Source organism: Macaca mulatta, chromosome 17 (genome assembly GCF_049350105.2).
Source record: "Macaca mulatta isolate MMU2019108-1 chromosome 17, T2T-MMU8v2.0, whole genome shotgun sequence".
In the NCBI taxonomy this organism is placed as follows: Eukaryota; Metazoa; Chordata; class Mammalia; order Primates; family Cercopithecidae; genus Macaca; species Macaca mulatta.
The window spans coordinates 78,668,698-78,682,833 of record NC_133422.1 but is presented as its reverse complement, the minus strand read 5'-3'; positions in this window follow the sequence as shown (position 1 = coordinate 78,682,833).

Below are 14,136 nucleotides of genomic sequence, written 5' to 3'. Positions count from 1 at the left end.
ATGGCTTTATTCTTTTTACAGAAAGTACAACGGGGTTCTCGGTAAGCAATCAACAGATTTACCTGTGATGGAAAAATTAGGGGAGAAGAGGCATACATTCGACAATGTTATGACCTTTAGAAAGAAAAGAAAAAATGACAGGTGTAGAAACAATATCTCTGGTGGAAGGTGACATTTAATGACAGATATCTAGTGAGGTATATTAGTAATTTTGAAACTGATACGTGACTAATCTAGGTCAGGAAACTAGAATTTCTCATAGAAGGTGTGCACAGAGGCAAGAACTTTTCTTCATTTTCATTGAAAATAAATTACAATATAGAAACCAAGGTTAAAGGGGTAAAAGTATTTTTAAATAGTAGCTTCAATGGTTTTGGAGTATTCATTGTGCGCCACGCATGTGCTCAGCGATTTATGTAATTATTTAATCTCCACAACCACAGGGCAGTTTAGTAAGATACTATTTCCATTATACAGATGAGAAAACTGAGGCTTAAGAAAAGTCAGCAGTAACTCTGGTCATACATGGTAAATAGCAGAGTGGAATTTAAATTCAATTTTCCTTGTACTCAAAGACCTTATATTTTGAGTGAGTAATCATATACATTTACCTGATCAAGTTCTTAAGGCAATCTTAAAAAAAATAAGCATTTATGAAAATACTGTATAACTAATTATGGACTCAGTTTGTATGTTCATACCCAAATATGTATTGGTGGCCCTTTATATTTCCGGTATTTCTTGCAGCAACAGAAATTTGCCCTTCATTCAGTGGCGATAACTTCAGTGTGTTCTCCAAGAGTAGTATATAAGAAGACATAGCACATAAGAGAAAAGATGAGTCTGCTAAATGAGTTCAAAATTACAGATATTCAGATGATTGAAACTAAATCATCTATATATTGACTCTAAGAATATTTTAATAAATAATATTAATGTTAAAAATCTATGTACAAAAGATATCCAATAATTTCATGTATAAGAACATTTTTTATTTAATCTGGCAGGGTTTTATTCATTTTGATAAAATATCTCTGTAACAATTATGTAATTAATATACATTAGTTTTATACACATATATGTTAGTTTATAGGATACATAATGCATTTGGTCACACCATGTAACTTTCATTTTAAAATACTTAGTATCTTCTCTTTGTTTTGTCTTTGCATCAAATGCTCATGTAACTATAGTTATCATGTGCATTAGTTGAGATATCTTGTTTCTAGTTAAATCATTCTTTAGTTCATTAAAGTAAAAGAGATTTTAGTTGTGCCCAATGTAAAAGGAGAAAAGAAGGATCTTGTTTAGTTACATTACCTTAGAGAAATTAGTAGCTTCTGTGGCTGCTGCTATAACTAAGAATATGCTAGAATTTAAGTTGTTGCCATAGAAATTTATTGTTTAACCATTTTTACATGCTTACCCAAGAGGAGACTGAAATAGCTAATATAACATTAACATAACAAGATTCTTTGTCTTAACAGTATTTATATCATATGTACTTAGAACTGTCGGAAATTTTGATAAGTGTTAAAGTTATATTGGTGATTATAAAGACAGTTTGTTAATTTAGCTTTTTCATATTTCTAATGTTATTTAGTAGGTAGAAAGAGGTAGATGAATTTGCAAGGGTGAACAAGGAAGTTCTGTTTATAATGTGTTAGTGTAATATTGAAAATAGTGGTTTTTAATTCAGCAGTCCTGCTAACTAATTTATAAATCTTATTTTTATTTGTATGCTTATTTAAAGAAAAATGGAAATATAAAATGTGCTAAATATTTAATTTTAGCATGTATTAACTTTTGATTCATTTTCTCTATTATTGAAATCTAGTCATTTAATCTAAGAGATGAACTCTGCACGATATCAACAGATATAGCACATGCATACTCAAGATTTTTAAGTTATATGATTTGCTTTGACATGGCCCTGAACTATAAAGAGGGCTAAATTAAATACCTTTCTTATAATCCCCTGTCATTTTCTTTTATCTGTAGTGTTACTAAGATGTTATTATAACATGAAGACGTACAAGATTATCTTCTTGGCATTGAAAAGAAATGCTACTAAGTGGTTTCATGAAGTCATCTATTAATAACAAATTTTGAAACGTGAGCTAAATTTGTTGTGACCTATTACAATTTGTTATAACCTACCAAATTTCAATCCGATTTCAGAAAAAAATTGAATAGTTAAGATAATAACAAATTAAGTGTTTAAAAACTACAGTTTTAAAATGAAATAAACCACTGAAGATATCGTCTTTGATGATCAAGCCCAGTATAACCCTTTCCCTCAACTGACTAGCAATTTAACTTTATTGGCTTAGACCTCAATAGCCAATTAATTACTCTTTTTCCACTTACCTGCTAAATATATATTATATTACACTTGAAATATAATTATATTTTATACTTGAACTTCACACAAAGGTTATTGGAGAATTACCTAATAGTTTGAAGACTTTTGAATGTGTTAGACATAAATATTCAATTGGCAACATTAATTGGGCACTTGCCACATAAAAAATATTATAGAAGCTCTCTTGGGAAAATAAAATAAGGCAATTCAAACCTCAAGTAGTTTATGCCCTACAAAGGTGAGATATATACATCATTGGAATTATAGAACAGCGCATAACTGGCAGTGTTTAAAGAATGCCGCTAGAACATTTTGTGTTTCTTTCAAGTAAATTAGGTTTTAAATCATTTGAAATATGTAATCATTACATCAGCTTTATTAGTTAGTATAAATAGATGAAAACCTTAAAACAATGTTTTAAATGATGGAAGTAATTTAATTACTTTACTAGTCTTATTTTCATTTCTTTTTCTGTGAAATGGGAATAATTCCTGTTATTTTATGACTTCATGAAGAGTTTTCTAACAAGCATTCTAAAAAGAAATAATCAAACCAGTTTTTATCAGGACAAGTGAATGACTGACAATTTTTCAATTTACTTATCTGGGAAATCAAACATGACATTAGAAAATTCAATAAAATTTTTTCTGTTATAAGAAGATTAGAAATAGTCTCTGGGCACTTAGGTTTGATTTTTGTTGTTTATATATGTGTAATAGATTTTGATTATAGAAGCTTTAATATAATATTGTATACAATTTTACAATTTTACTGTAAAGCTAATAATCCTCTTGCTATTTTTTTGTTTAGTAAAACTTAATATTCAATTACTTAGTAGTAATGTCCAGATGCACAAGTCCAAAGGTTTAACAAGCAGGAAGGAGTAAGCTAAGCCATGCATTTACTGACTTATATGTCTTTTTCTCTTTGCTTCCAACTCCATTTCTTGGCAGAAGCATACAGGAAGGAAACATGCTCAGCTGTAGCATATCGATAGAAAAAGTCAATATATAGTGAAAAATGAAAGTGCCTCAAATATAGATGATAAATGGCCACTCCACAGCATTATCAAAGAAGCAGTCTTTGCTTCCCAGGAAAGGAGGATAAGTGGAAAAGGGTCACTAGCCCCATAAACAATAATGGCTGTTACCAGATTCTGTGACATTGATTGTGCACTTTTCCATTTTAAATCAATATCTTGTTTAACATTTCCAAGCTGCATATGAAAGAAAAAAAGAAATGCACATCATTATGATAGTAATAGGATTTGGATAATATTCTCTGCTTATATAGAATTTACTGCCTCTTCCATAAAATAATAAGATTACAAAGTAGCTAAGGAATTTAATACTATGCATTGCCTCTATACTGTAGTAGAATCCATACATTTTAGTCCAGGTCTTATTATTTATTTAAAAACCTGTCATACCTGTGATATAATTAAAGTAATTCTACATGACTAAATTATTATATCTGAAATATTTTGTTCTGTTAAATATGAAATGGTATCATACAATAATTATGTTCTAATTGATGTCCAATTAGATGAATTTTGTAGTGAATCTGATTCAGTTGTGAATCCAGTTAACTTCATTGGTCATATTTACCATCAGTGTGTTTTTTGGTAGCTTATACAGTAAATTGTTGGATATGGCTTTGTCATAACTAAGTTGATATTAACGTCAGTGAACGTCTCAATGTTTTCAAATCATGGATGTCAACTGACTTAACTAATTATCAGACGAATCTAAAGAGATTGAAATGACTAAATTACTTAAGTAGATAATTTAATGCTGTTAATCCCTCTGTTTCCTGAATGACTAAATGTTTTCCTATATCTCAGCACATGCTTTAATGAGAGAGAGAACCCTCAATTTTTTTTCTTGATCAGAAAATGTTACTTTTAAAATTTTCAGCAAAACTTTGATTGGATGACATTTGTATTTTTCACAATACCAGTCAGCTCTCCAACAATCAGATTTCATGATACAGATGGTATTTGAAATAATTAGACAAAATACATAAAAAGTAGAGTATTCCAGGAGGGTATTTTATTTTGCGCTGTAATATTATGAGGACCACAACTTGAAGCCAAGAAAGTAACAGCTGGAAATAGCAGTAATCTCCAAGAATTGAATTACATGGAACGTCATGTTACTATTTTAACTCAAAATTTATAACATCAAATTAAGAAGAAAGTAAGATGAGAGCACATTTGAACATTATTTGCATGAGCATGACATTACTAATAGTTGAAAGATATTTATGCCATAATTTTTTACAAAATAGAGCCTTTTCTTTTCAGTATTCTTTTCATGGATAGCTAATATTTTGCCTATTAAATTTCCATCCCTGCAAGCCCAATTTACATACTTGATGAGTAATTAAATACATATGTCGGCGAAAAGAGTCAAATTCTGTAAAATATTTTAAGAGATTTATTCTGAGCCAAATATGAGTGACCATGGCCTATGACACAACCCTCAGGAGGTCCTGAGAACATGTACCCAAGATGGTTGGGTACAGCTTGGTTTTATATATTTTATGGAGGCATGAGACATCAATCAGATACATTTAAGAAATACATCTTTTTTGGTTCAGAGAGGTGGGACAATTCAAAGCGGGGGCTTCCAGGTTACTGGTAAATTTAAACATTTTCTGGTTGACGGTTGAGTTTATCTGAAGACCTGGGATCAATGGAAAGGAATGTTCAGGTTAAGATAAAAGATTATGGAGACCAAGTTTTATTGTGCAGAGGATTCTCTCAGATAGCAGACTTCAGAGAGAGAGCAGGTTGTAAAATGTTTCTCATCAGACCTAAAAGGGTGCCTGGCTGTTAGTTGATTATTCCTTGGATCTGGAAAGAAAGGAAGGAAAATAAAATGTTAAAGGGATTCTCCATAGGATGTGGATTTTTCCCACAGGAGATTTTTACAGGGCGATTTCAAGGTATGGCAATGAAATATATTTTGGGGCTAAAATTTTTTTCCTTGTCTTGTAATGTTATGCCGGAGTCAGACTGAAAAGTAAGTCATGATATATAGGGTCAGATAAAACCTATCTGATGAGAATTTATGGTTTAGGGCATGACTCCCTAGACCCCTTAGGTAGGAATTTGGGCAAGATAAAAAATTCAGCGCTTAGTCCTCACATAGACTGGAAACAGGGTTATTCTGTTTTATAAATTCGGGATTTTTAGTTCATAATATATGAAACTAGTACAACATACTACCAGATGATAAATTTCAACCTGCATTTATGTTGTCTTTTAAACAATGAATGAGAAATATTTTCACTACAGCCTTTAAAATAAAGTGAGTTCTTTAGAATACAAGCGTCAGTAGTAAATGTATCATATAGCCCAAGGTGGTTTGAGGAGCCAACGTAGCATTATGTCAGGCAGCTACATCTTAATTATACCAAATTCAAAATATGAAAAGGAACAGGAAAACAAGTGGGATGATAACAATTTTACTTTGATTGATAGAACAACCATATATGATGCAAAAAATCCCACTGCTAAGTATATACCCAGAAAAAAAAATCAGTTTATTGAAAAGATATCTGCTGTTCCATCTGCAGCATTTACAATAGCCAAGATTGAGTCAATATATATTTATTGATCATTTACTATATACAGGACACTCATGCAGAGGTTTTAAAGCTATACAGAACAGACTATGCTTCTATTTACCTGAATTTACATTCTATAGAGGATTACAGAAGAACAAAAAACAATAAGTAATACATAACATAAACTTGAATACTGAAGAGCTATGAATGAAAAAAAAAGATCTCCTTTCTTTTATGGTCATCGGAGAATTCCTCTTTGAGGAGATAAGACTCAAATTGCGTGAAAAATGGTAAGAAAGGAACACACATTTTAATATTTGGGGCAACAGAGATTTTGGAAAATAAATCACCAAGTACAATATATTGTAATTTAAAAATGTTTGAAAACTAAAAAGAAAAAGTGGCTGGAGTCTGGCCCACATAGGGAGGCAAAGATAAGCCAGATAATGCTTTATAGGTTATAGGAAGTAATTTAGATTATATTTCAAGTATAACAGAAAGTTTTAAACTCGCAAGTGATACGATCAAAGTAGTATATTTAGATGATCTTTTAGGCTTTTTAAAAAGTGGGATGAATTATGGGGTCAAAGTACAAGACAAACAGCTGCTGTTGTAGAGTCTGGTAAGAGATGATGCTGTCTTTGGACAATAGTGATGGCAGTGAAGATGGACAGAAGTGCAAAGCTGGAGGAATATTGTTGGTGTGGGGACAAAGAAAAGGGAAATAATTTTGTGAGTTTTTTTTTTTTTTTAATCAACTGACTTGACTATGCCTTTTATTGAGAGGAAAAGGCTGGAGGAAGCAGGATTTATTGTAGAGTTAACTTTAGTATTTACATTTGAGATTGCCTATTTACATATTCTGGGTAGGCTGCTAACGGGAATATGGAACTCAAGGAGCGTTCAGGAAGTAAAATATGGACTTAGAATTTAGCATTGCTCTTTTATTGATGGCTACATTTTACAGATTAAAAACTAAAACTTTGGTTGCATTTAACTAGTGAACTTTATCTTCAGGGCAGAGTTATTGAAAATTAAATGTAAACTTGTTTTTAGACACCAGGAATATAGAAAAGGTATGAAACATATACAATATCTGTAATATCTGTATATTTTTCCCCAAACCAGAAGTTAGTAAACTATTATTTTCTGAAAATCAAGTAAAAACAGCTAAAATAGTGTGGGAAAGTATAAAAACAGATTGTGACATAAAGGTACAATGTAAAACTTAAGTTGAAACGCTCAAGTTCTGCTTTAATAGGCATATTTCAGAATGAGAATAAAGTAACTAACCTTATCCATTACCACATCCATTACTACTGACTAAAGACTTAGACTTTTATTTCTAAGAGGAAAGATTTCTGACAAAGAAAGCTTATCTTTAGTAGTCAACCCAAGAATGAGAATCAGATTATATTTATTTGGTAGTTTAGTTAAATGTTGGTCTCTGTTTTGGAAGGTTTTATTTTACCTTTGCTTGTATGCAACTCTGTGGTTTGATAAGCTCTTAAAAAAAAAACATATACAACATTTGGTATTTAGCCCAACCTTTGAGTAGGCAGCACAACTTTTGTTAAAAAATAATGTTTTCTTTATAAAACCATTTAGGTGCACATACCATTCAGCTCATTATCATTAACTGTCTCTAATCCCTAACAACCTAAGTATAATTGAACTTAATCTTCTAAGTACATTGTGATTACTATGTTTTTTTTGTTTTACTTTTAGTACTGCTGTAATTCAAATAATAGTTTTGAATAAGAACAGCTTTTCCCTTCCTAAGGCTCTGAGTAGCTTTAGTTATTTCTGTATAGATTTGATACCATGTTGTAACTACCCTGCTTATTTTTAAAAAGAAAGTTAAAAGCTGGATGAAAGTTCTGATTAGTTTCTCGTAATACAGCCTCATGTTACTACAGAGTTCAAAGCCCTTGGAATCATTTGGGGGACCACAAAAATGAACCTACAGGCAGAGGGTCTTGATTCTGGATTATGTTTTCCTCTAACCAGTTCTGTTAGGCAAGGCTCTTAATTTTAATAAACCTCTCTTTTCATATTTGCAGTGAGACTGTTGGACTAGAATAAAATTGTCAGAAAACATTTTTTGTAAGGGGCCAAATAATAAGTATTTTGGGTGTTATGGGCTAAGATGCAAAATCAAGGATATTATGTTGGTATTATGTACATAAGTATATTATGTAGATATTATGTGTAAAATAAGAGAGAAAACAAATTCCCAAACATTTTTATTGGCAAAATTTAAACTTTATTTGTGAGCACAAAAATTTGAATTTTATATAAATTTTATCTGTCACAAAATATTATTTTTAATTTTTTTTCAAGCACTTAAAAATATAAAAGGTATTCTTTGCTCACAGGGAGCTTAAAATTGGGTCTAGTATCAGAACTGATCCGGTAATTTGCCAATCCCTAGGCTGGACTAACCATAAGATACCTAATAAAACTCAAATTGGATTTTTATTATATGTTCTTTAAAATGTCTTCAAAATATTTTACTTTATACAAATTGCATAGAATTTTCAAAATTATATAGAATATTTGTACATATATTTTCCTACTCAATTTATAGTTTTTAAAAATAATCCCAGTTAATTCATCAAAATATTATTACAAATGTCGTATAAAAGTAGGCCTGGAATAAAACCATGGTTGAAGAGGATTGATAGTAAATTAATCATATTTAATCAATTGGATGTTCCTAGGAGGTCATATATCACTTAAACTCAGCTATTTTGCCTCTTAGTGTACATGCTTGAGCCCACTCGCCAGACTCCTCGGATGTTATTATTTGGAAGCTGCTGATTACCAGCTTCAAGCTTTTCTGTCTATTGGGAGACTGCTTGTCCCTGTGACCAGCTGCAACCAATTATTTTAGAGAGACAGAGAATAACGGTCTGACCATCACATGATGGTCCCCTGACATTACTGGTGTAGGGTTGGGAGGGGCAAGTCTCTCCCCTGCCCTGCTCCTCTCTGACTAGCTACCTGCTTAGTAACCTATAACTGTATCATTTCTAATACTAGCTCTTGGAACTATCAACTGTGTGAATTTAACCAAGTTACTAACCTTATAGCATGTCTATTTTCTTACCTATAATACATGAATGATAACAACAGGACCTACCTCAAGAAATATAGTGAATATACCAATGTGAATATGAATGTGAAAATGCCATGAAAGAGAATATAGTAATCCTTAAAAAAGGTTTTGAGACATGAAGTTTCAGAAAGCATTAGCTATTTATTAATAGGAGAGAACAATTGTATAATTTTTAAAAATCCTCAAAATAATCCTATCTAGTAGGCAATTTTTTAAACCACTATTTTATAAATAAAGAACCAGGATGAGAAAGCAACTGGCTCGAGAGTACACTGCAAAGTGTCAGAGCCAAAATTTAAATCCAGGTCTGAGGGACTTAAATGCATTTTAACTTGATGAAAGATTGTCAGTGTCTATCCACCTAAATCTTCTGTGACACTTTTCTGACACCCACATGCTTGTTGTTTTTCCTGGGATGATAGGTACACAACGCTATCTTGTAGTATTTCACCATTCCATAGCTACAATGAAGTAAATACGTGATTTTTAGAATTTAATACAGTTAAATTCACATCCTCCCTCACTTGTTCTACTTATTGGGCAGTAATTGATATTCTAAAATGTCATTTCTCTTCCTTCTGTGCCTCTACCAACTAAGCCTCATCTAAATCTCTTCATGGTAGCTGATTTTAGCTAGTCTGTAGAAAGAAACAAAAACAGCTCAAACTATATAGCACTAGGATGTGATGAAATGGTTTAATAATTTTTTTTTTTTTTTTTTGCAAGAGGTGTGATGTTTTAAAAAATTTAATAGCAGTGTGGTAGCTTAAACAAGTGCATGTTTAATCCTAGCATTTCAGTGGGAATGTTTGGCAGAAATAATGCTTTCTAGTGCTTCTTATTACATGTAAATAAAATATGCTAAGGAGCCAAGTCACCTTTTTAAAAATCATTCAGAGATTTTTAAATTTATCTTTCTCAATATTTATCTTTAAAAAAATTTTATTTATTTATCTGACACGTAGTATTGTATATATATTTATGGGATACAATGGGATGTTTTGATATATATACACATTGCTTAAAGATTAAAGCAAGCTAATTAACATATTCATCCCCTCACGTAGTTATCTTTTTTTGTACGTGGTGAGAACGTGTAAGGTCTACTTTTCTCCATCGCCTCAGCAAATGAGACTAGAGGATTTTGCCTTTTTACCACTTTCCAGTTGTCCTATAGTACTGGAAGGGAAATTCTGACTCCTGGTTTTTCAACAAAAATTCTTCCCCTACCAAATCAAACATATAATCGAAGCAACTATTGTATTTGATTTGGAAAACTCTGTATTAGTTGTCTTTAAGGGTCTTTGGTTTATTTTGCTTGACACAGCATTTATCAATGGATGTACCTATAATATTATTTCTGAAATAATACTAATAGTCCATGCTATCAGAAATTCATTTTGCCTTCCAATACTGAACATGAAGTGAGCTGAGATGTCAGAATATACTTGCTTTTAAGATGAAAAACATGCTTTCCTCTCATGACTTCTAATATAATCTATGTTAACTCTGTTATTTACAGAACTGTGGTCTGTGATTCCAAAGGTCCAAGTAATAACACAACTCGTGACCTCCAAAAAGGATTTCTTGATTTTAAAATTTAGAGAAATACCGCATTAAATAACTTAATAGTTCTTATAAGATTTCAGATTATAAGAGTATGTATTCACAAAATCCAATACGATATTCTGTTTCTATGAGAAACATATGATATATTTCCCACACTTATTGGCCTCACAACCCATTACTCTCCTGTCTTTCATATCACCTTTGTTTGTTTTTCCAGAACACTTACTAGAATTGCAGCCCAGAAAAAGTAATTGTTTTACTAAACCTAGGATGGGGGGAAAAGGGGGGAAAAACAAGAAAACAGACTCAAACCTTAGAAAACTGAATTCATAGTGGTCTAAAATAATAGACTCACAGGCAATTTCTTCTGAAAGAAAACTAATAATCCAGGGAACAATAACAACAAAACAAAAAGGGAAGCCATTGCATTTGTTTTCTGAGGCTCTTAGGCATCCCTGAGTCCAGTTGTGGCCATTTACCATAAAGAGCTTGGCCTTTCTTCAATTGTGCCATCTCCTGAAGCACAGAATCACATCACTACTTTATGACCTAGTGGTTCAAAATAGCTTTTGTTTCAAGAAATAGAGGACATGCCAAGGACAGACTTTATTAATCCAGCCCTGGAAGACTGATCAGTTTAGCAACTTCACGGAAATAAGATTAATTGGTCATACTAGTGTGTATTTTAAAACTGCACAATTCCAAGTTCCCCTTGTCTTTAATGAATTTGTTTTTTCCATACATAGATTTTGTAAGACTAACAAATAAAATTCTATAAATAGTAAACTGATAGCCTACAAGTGATTAATATGGAAGTTCTTAAATCTGTAAATGGGTGACTTTCTTACTCAGCTTTATAAGCAAGTTTATTTCCTCTCATTTAGTGTGTTAAAAAGCTAATTGATTTTCCACCTTAACTTATCACTTAGGACTATACTTAATAAAACAAAGGTCAGTTTATTCTTGTCACTGTTTTGTTAGATCAGTAAGCAAATGCTATGTGTTAAATAATTTACTTCCTATCTACTTTTAAAATAATTTATACCTATGTTCAGAATAATAAATAGGTATTTTTGAGCATTAGAATATCCATACATTTTAAAGTCAATTGACATTATAAGTTTTCCCTGAATAGGTTTCATGTCTTACGTATTTTTTATTCTCCCTGATATATGGGGAATAGTAGATAATTAATGTTAGTCGATTTAATTAACATGTATGAGGATATTTATCTTTTAGCTTTGAAATATGGTAGCAGAGTGACAAGGCAAAATCTTTACTTTCAGAGAAATTTCAGACCACACTCTTCCCAAATCCCCAATACTTTGCACCACAAAGTGTAATATTTGTAAGCAAGTATTTCCATTCCTAGGTCTATTATAAAGATAAACACAGTTAGATTTCAAAGGGGGTGTATAACTTCATCTTTTGATAAACTAATTATACATATTTGATAGAGATAGAAATAGATTTATATAAAGTTAGATTTACATTAAATGGTACATTAAAAGCAAATGAGTCACAGTGCCATAATTCACCAAAGATGTGGCTACAAAAAGATTTTTATAAAATTCTACTGAAGTGTTTCTGGAAAACTTTTCTTCATCCAGCCCCACACATATCCCATAATCTAAGAAAAAGCACAGTAGTATACCATGACCATGACCTCTGGGATACTGACTGATGAAGGATAAATAGGACAGATCACCAATAAATAGAGGTCTATGCTGAAAAATAGGGAAATATCATCTGTTTCTTTTAATTTGCAAGTCAAATAGAATTATGAGAAGAAGAATTGTGTGTTTGCATAGTTTGTTAAACAAATGAAGAAAGTCCTTATTATAGATTTATTAAAACTACTTGTTAAAATTTAGGACTGGTGCAAATGTTTTACGCATTTAAAATTTGCCAAATGTTGCCTCATACACGGCTGAAATAAGGGTCAAATATGTTTGCAAATAAAGCTTGAGTTTCTTTTTTTTTTTTTTTTTTTTTTTTTTGAGACCGAGTCTCGCTCTGTCGCCCAGGCTGGAGTGCAGTGGCCGGATCTCAGCTCACTGCAAGCTCCGCCTCCCGGGTTTACGCCATTCTCCCGCCTCAGCCTCCCAAGTAGCTGGGACTACAGGCGCTCGCCACCTCGCCCGGCTAGTTTTTTGTACTTTTTAGTAGAGACGGGGTTTCACCGTGTTAGCCAGGATGGTCTCGATCTCCTGACCTCGTGATCCGCCCGTCTCGGCCTCCCAAAGTGCTGGGATTACAGGCGTGAGCCACCGCGCCCAGCAAGCTTGAGTTTCTTACATAATTTTGAAACTTAAGCTTTCTTAATAATAGTTACTGGGAATTATTAGTTCCTATTAAATGCAATCAATCATAATTTGTTCCAAATTACAATAGGTGAGGGAATATTAGTTATTCAACATTGACTGGCTTTTATTGATAATATTTTATAGTTCTTGTAATCCTTTTTATATTGAAAAATAACCATAGTCTTATTCATAGGCAATTATTAATTATCATCTTTAAGGTATTACACAGTTGTTTTTAAAAAATCAGTTTTTAAAAAAGGATATAAAACTTTTTCTATTTTTGTAAATCAATCAGCTTGTATCTTTGAGTTGCATTTTCTAAATTTAGGATCTTAAAACTAATGACTGTGTCTGTAAATGTTAGAATGGCAACAATTGTGTTCTAAAGTTTGATAACATTGTACCAAAATCTGAAATTCCTATGAATTCTTCATGAAATCCTGTTTTACTTTATTTTATTTTATTGCATTAAAACATTTTGATAGAGTCACATCAGCATTAACATTAAGGTTGGATTTATTTTTCACGATGATTGGGTGGAAGGTTTTTCTTTTTTTGACAGAAAAATAAAGTTTTATGACTCATTCACAGTTTTTTTTTTAATTAAAGCAGATACACAATAAGAGTGTTTAATATATTTTGCTAAGACTATCAATCTGTGTTTAGAGACACCAAAAATATGTAAATTCTCTACCAGAGTGCTCCTACATAATTCATGAATGCTTTGGGGAAAACAAAAAAATAATTCAAGTTTGAGGGAGGAATCCACCCTTTGTTGCTCACTGGGGCTCTGGAAAAGAGGTGGAGAATTCTCCAATGTGTGCTGTATGGATTAAAGGAATGTATGAAAATAAATAAGGGATCTCCATTGCCTTTGGGTTGGAAACAGAGCTTGAATCTTTCCAGTCCTCTGTTACAATATGGCTGACAGCACTTGGAGACAAAATTACATGTAATTCTGACCCTAGCTGTGCAGCTTGAATGCTACTGCAGAGATCATTTCTTTCTTTCCAAAAGTATCCTCTGAGAGCAGGGCAAAAATGACAAGAGAGTATCATTCTTTTGGCCCATTGGACTACGGAGGCTTGATACAATTATTATGCTTGTTATGGAGACAAGAAATGAATCTCTGTTATTTCAATACAAGAAGATATTTTATAAATTGAACTATTTGATTCTATCAGGCTATAGATGATTATGAA